This window comes from Ixodes scapularis, unplaced genomic scaffold (genome assembly GCF_016920785.2).
Source record: "Ixodes scapularis isolate PalLabHiFi unplaced genomic scaffold, ASM1692078v2 PGA_scaffold5__190_contigs__length_132052651, whole genome shotgun sequence".
In the NCBI taxonomy this organism is placed as follows: domain Eukaryota; kingdom Metazoa; phylum Arthropoda; class Arachnida; order Ixodida; family Ixodidae; genus Ixodes; species Ixodes scapularis.
The window spans coordinates 43,991,003-43,997,337 of record NW_024609880.1 but is presented as its reverse complement, the minus strand read 5'-3'; positions in this window follow the sequence as shown (position 1 = coordinate 43,997,337).

Below are 6,335 nucleotides of genomic sequence, written 5' to 3'. Positions count from 1 at the left end.
ATATATTTTTTTTTATTATAAAGCGAGGAAAGAAGAACAAATTCATGCAAAAGAATTTCAACTTACCTAAAATTTATTTATGAACCAACGTAGATTTAATTAAGGTTGAATAAAATAAAGCGAAAACGAAGTTTTTAAGGAAACTTTCGGAGGCTCATCTAAAGAGCTTTTTTGCTTAACCAGGACATATCATAAAAGAAAAATGCACCCGGGGCGCGTGGACATTTTTTCAATAAAGAATAAGAAACGCATTGTAATTTATTAGGTTGTTAGGCATAATACCCAAAACTGAAACTGTTACCATCCAAATTTCTTGACGTTTGTTTTGCATGTTAATATTGTCATGGGTAGTGACCAAAAGTACAATAAATAAACAAGAATAAATACACGCTGAATGGGGCGAACTTGTGCCTAAAACAAGAAGGGAATAGAAGATAATAGCAGAGTGTCGCGAGCGTCGAAGTCGGCGTAACAGCGCTATCGAGCGGTGGGTCGAGACTGACTCCGCTCGCCTTACGGAGTCGCTTATGCACCCTCGTAGGTTTCTGGATCATTCAGTGTAGAACTTTCGGTGCGTAGAACATTCGGAACTTAATCAGAAGAGAATGTTCTCGAATTTACCAGAAGTCCAAGTTGAAAGAATGAATAAAAGGAAAGTCCACTGACTGGGAATCGAACCTATAACAATATATATATGTACACCTTCCGCGCGACAGTCAAGCGAGGTAACCACTCGGTCACGCACGATTTTTTTTTCTCTATTGCAAAGGTGAGTATCACAAGTCACTTAACATTAAACGTGCACTGCAAGACTTTTACAGGGCATATTAAAAGGTGCGCATTTCACGAAGCACTTTACAGATGCCGAGCCACTCGGGCTTGAACTCGCGGGTGGAAAAACACATTCCCCTTGCTCAATCAGGCCGAAGAAATAAAAACGCACTTCTTTCGCATTGACGTCGGCATGCCTGACTACCATGCGCGATCGCTATATGCTACAAAGTCCCAACAACAACAAAAAAACATAAGTTGTGGGACACAGTCATCGTTAGTCACGTTCAAGATACGGATACCTGAAGGGGAAATGCTCAATTGCTTTTTGAAACTGCGCTGAAGCATCTCCCCCTCCCCCCCCACCAAAAAAAAAAAAGCAAAAAAAAAAAAAAAATCTGCGTCCCAGCAAAAAATGAACAAAGGTTCGATGCTTTCTGGTTGTTTGCATAGAAGACAGTCAGTCGACCATGGCACATCTACGCCTCTTTCTTTAAGCCACGCTTTCACGGGCAAAGTATTGGTGCGTAGTTTGAAAAATAATGTCTTCACCGAGGGTGGAACACACATACGCTTAACGGGCTTTAACACATCTTCACCGCCTTGGCAAACGACACTCTGCATGATACAGCGGCGTTGGGAAAATACTTATCAGCAAATCGCGAGCAAGCTTCCCGCCGACGCGCGTGGCAATATTTAGCAACGATCTGGAGGCCTACTTACATCACAAATTGTTTTCCGTATACGGATTGTATCTATATTTATTTTACGCAATCATGACAATACTATGCAAGCAGGCTAATCATAGTTTAGGAAACCTTTCTTGTTTACTCACTTGTAAATATAAAAAAATCAAAACTGATAAAAATCAATCTGCATTATTTTTCAACTTAGCTCAGCAAACTTTGAGAATGACTCAAATTACGTTCGCCCGCATAAACCTTATTCGAATCTACCATTTTATGGCATTCAGTTAATCACCCAACGTGGTATTAACACGCCAAAACACAAACAAGAGCTACAGAAAGGTACCAATCTTTTGTGAGCAACAGCACCTTTTTGTAACCTTCGATTGCTTTATGTTTTTTTTTTATTCATGCGCGCACTTTGTACTTTTATATTTACGGATTAATGTACAGAACATCACTAAAACTTATAAAGATAACTCAGGATTCAACTCTTTGAGCATTGATGGCGTGGAAGCATCAGATTTAACTTTCCTCTTTATTTTATAAATATTTTAACAATCCACCAATACCTCGAACACCGTAGAGCATAATTAGCATTTAAGCTTCTAAACCAGGTAAGGTGTTCGTTGATCAAGAGGCGGTACAGGAGAAACAGGAGAGAGAGGCTGGGATGGCCTACCCTTCTCTCCTGTTCCTCCTTTCCCTGATCTTGAACTGGTTGGGATACGCTCTCAACCCGTGTAGCTTTGGCTGCACTGCACGGTTTTAGTGAGACGGAATAGAGAGTATCGGCCCTGCGCGACTTTTCTTGTGGGCGCTGTCAGTTTCGTGCTTAGTGCAGAGTGAGCGCCACTGGAGATTGTTACAATGGACCTTTTCCAAGAAGCGTTCTGCGCACGCGCGAGCGCCCGATGCCAAGCGGCGGAAGTCGGCACTAAATATCGACGAAATTCGGAAGGAGGTTGTGGATCAGGGGGTCGAAAACTTAATTGCAGCCTATATATAATTCTGTTACACAAAAAAAGAAATCGCACAGAAAGAAAAACACGAGGTTTAGGTGGACGCCACGGATGCCCTCTTCAAAGTCCCCTTGGCACGCGCTGCAGCTCAGTGAGCGAAGAAACTGGTAGCGTAGCTCCCACTATCAATTGGTAGCGCAGGTAGGTCACTTCCTCGATTTTTAGTTCGTGCAGCCACCGCCTGGTGCCGTCGGTATGTGGAAAAGGTACATTCCATTATGCCAATTCCTGAGCTTTAAACACGGCGTCAGGAAGCACTTGCGATATCGTCTTGCTCTGTTACCGACTGTGCTAACATATCTGTGGGACTAAAAAGTGTTTTCTACCTTTTCGTATAAGTCTTCAGATAACTGTCAATAATAATTGTCAGCACCAAGACGGCTGAAGCGTCGTCATTCTTAACTTATATGGTGGGTAGAGTTTTTAACAAATCATGCACGAGAATATATCATTACCTGCGTAAAAAAAAAAAAATAAAAGCCGCATATGAATTCAGCGATACAGGTGTCGGCACATATTATTTTCGAGTGTAAAAAAAAAAAAAAACAAGAAAAAACCTTTTTTGGGAATATATGTGAGATGCTGCAAGTATCTATTGGTGCAAAAGACGCGTCTCCGACTGGTGTGCTTACCGCGTCTAAAAACTGGCACCTAGGTTTCAGCATGACGACGTCATAGACATGTCGTGTGATTCACGACTGCGATCTTCGCTGACTGTCAGAGTCACAGTATATAGCGGCGGTGGACGTGGTAGACGCATCTTCTCCTGTAGGTCGCTCTCCAGCCTGGCAGTCCGGAAAAGTATCAGCAGCCATTTGCTAGGAAGTGGGACGCTGCGACGACAGCGACACTGGCGGTTGCTCGTACTTTTCACACTCCGCGTCACTAGTTGTGTGCAGTGCAGGCGAATGCAACACCTGGCTAAGATAGGAAGGGCCAGCACTAGGAAGGCGGAACGGGAGAGGAGGGCACTGGAGAGCGAGGAGGGAAAGGGAGAGCACTAGGAAACGTTAGAGGAGAGGAGGTTTCTTTCTTCTGCATTAGCCTTTCTAGTGCTTGCCCTTTCTCCCCTCGGCTGGCGTTGCCTTCGCCTGCACAGCACGCAACTACTGACATGGAGTATGGCACCAATCTCCAGGATCGCGACATCAGACATAACATACCGGCTTTCATGATGTCATTTGTTGCCACTTCTGGACCTTTTTTTTTAATGTATGTGCAGGATAGGACGCTCAACACACCAGTGAAAGGCGCGTTCCAAGCACAGTTCTAGTACAGCCTCGGAGTAAGGGGAAATTGAGGTGCCATGGGTAACTTTGGGAAGGATTCAAACCACCTGTAGGTACCGGCACTATGGAAGGGGGGGGGGGGGGGTGCTGGAAGTAGTTTTATAGCAGTATTTTGAACCAGCCGCGCTTACGATGACACCGACATTGCCAGTGCGAGCGTAACCAAGGGAGCTGAAAGGAAACAGAACGTGTTCACCGAAGCTCGGAGTCGGTCGCACCATCTCTTCTGTCCTCAAAATAGAATGCGCTAAGGTTTTCACATAACTTTTTCTCATCTCAGCACTAAACCAGGCTGGGATGCGGACATCCAGATCCGTGGTGTGACCAGCAAGCGGGTCCTGTCCCTCAATAGGGGTTGGAAAAACAAGGCTTTGATTGAATGGATATTTTACTATTCGCAAACATGAACCGCTACTTGAGTCCCAAGCGACTTCCGGTCGCTCCGCTTTTTCCAAGCCTATTTAATTACTTATGATACCAGTGCTTGAATGCATCGATGCTAAACGGGCAAAAAGGCTTGAGATTTAGCGAGGGCTTTCGGCTGTGGGATTTTTCGTCTTGGAGGAGACAAGTTGGTTTACAAGGATATTCTAAAAAATTGAACAGATTTTGCGCTTCTTGGTTTTTTTTTTTTTTTTGCGTTCGCCTAGAGAATTGGTGGTTAAATGTTTCATCGACGATTCAAGCAGCGGTGTTAGGAAGGGCTGTGTTCATTCCTTTCATAAACTGGAAGCTCGCTGGGACGTCGAAGACTGGGGTACCACCTGGTGGCGTCTCCAAAGAAAATAGTCTATATTACCGACCGAACCAGGAAAGCGCCAGTTCTCATGAAATATTACAAACAGGTTGCGTGTGCCGGCGCGCACGCGCCATGCGTTAAGGGGGGGGGGGGGGGGGGGGGGTGGAGCTGAATGGATATTTATTAAATTTCCGCTTGATCGTGAGACCGAGAGCCCAAGATGCACATTTCAGAGGCGTCTATCCACACAGCTGCGTAGACTTCCATGTATTCTCTGCTCAGGCCTGTAGACTTATTCCATGTTGATATACCATTGCTGTGCTTCTAAGACAGCCACGTATTTAAACTGAAAGAGACTAAAACAACATTGAACTTAAAAAAAAAATTGTTTTTGGTGTGAATCATGGCGACTACGGTGGACGAAAGGGCAGGCGTGGCGAGTTAAAATTAGAGAACAATTAACTCAGACTGTATTAAAAGAAATGTATTGAAATAGACGAGACGCAAAAAGAAACACTCCACAGCGCTGACCTTCATCAGGATTTTATTCTTCCTGACCGCTGGTACAGGTACAAAAGGCGTCCACACCAAATAAAACCAAGCAATCTTTGCTTAAGTCACCGTTTTCTTCTCGCTATACAGCTTTTTTTCAGATAGCTCCAGGGAAGCGAGCACGATAATATGCACATAATCGATCAAGCCTCATCATATATAACCTAACATTTATGAATGAAACTTTTGTTGTTCATTTGAATTCACATACTTAAGTTAAATAGTTATAATAGGCTAAATTCACCGGTTCATTGGAGCAGACAAATAGTGCTCCGGCACTTGGGTTTGTTAAAGAGACAAATAACACACGCAGACGAGAGGCTTGTAGCCAACCGTCAAGATGCGACACGCAGTTGCTGGGTCGGCTCTGAGGTATTTATAGAGGCTTTATAGTGTGCCTGTCACGCCGAAAGTTCTAAAAAGAGGGGGCTATATCTCCGCGGTGCTACGATGTAGACCACGTCGAAATGCAATAGCACTGCTTCTCTTCTATGAAGGTCATTTGTGCTGATAAAATTGCGTTGCACCCTATAGCACTGGGGTCTCAAACACACTGGCCGCATGCGGCCCGCTACTCGCTGGGACGCGGACTGCAGGCAACCGGCTACGAGTCCCGGTTCCCGTGTCTCGAGCTTTAGAAATGGCATGCGCCATAGTGATCTCATCTCGTCGATTATTTTTCGCTCGAAAAGCAGCTTTGCTCTTTTAGCTCATTCACATAGTTTATACTTATCTGTGTTCAAGTGCCCTTTCTTTAGCTTTAATGTTTGCTTCCCAGCTTTTTCTAATGTTCAACGATTCCGCTTCTAGGCTGCAAGCGGAAGTTATTCGTTGAAGGAAGAGTTTCGGCCGCGCGAACTCTCAATCAGCAGGAGCAACTGCCAAAGGTAAAGCTACGAGCTCAGAGTTTTCACCTTTAAAAGAATATCGCCATTAAAAGACAAGTATGTGCTCGAGTGGTGTAGTAAAAATTGTCACGAAAGCAACAACTGTCATAGTAACTGATTGTTGTTTTAGAGACATTTTGAGCTTGGTTAATATCTGGCCAAATATAGCAACGGGAACGACAGTATACTTGTTATATTAAAATTGCCAGCACATTGACAGGGCGGTGTCATATAATTTAATTAAGGTCAGTCAGGGCCCAAAGAAGTTTTATAAACATATCAAATCAAAAGATGTCAATGGCAAGTCTGTGAGTTCACAAGAACCATAAAGCACGTGGTCTCCACCCTTCTCCTCTTACGTTAGCCCTCGACCTTTCAGGTGCGGGGTA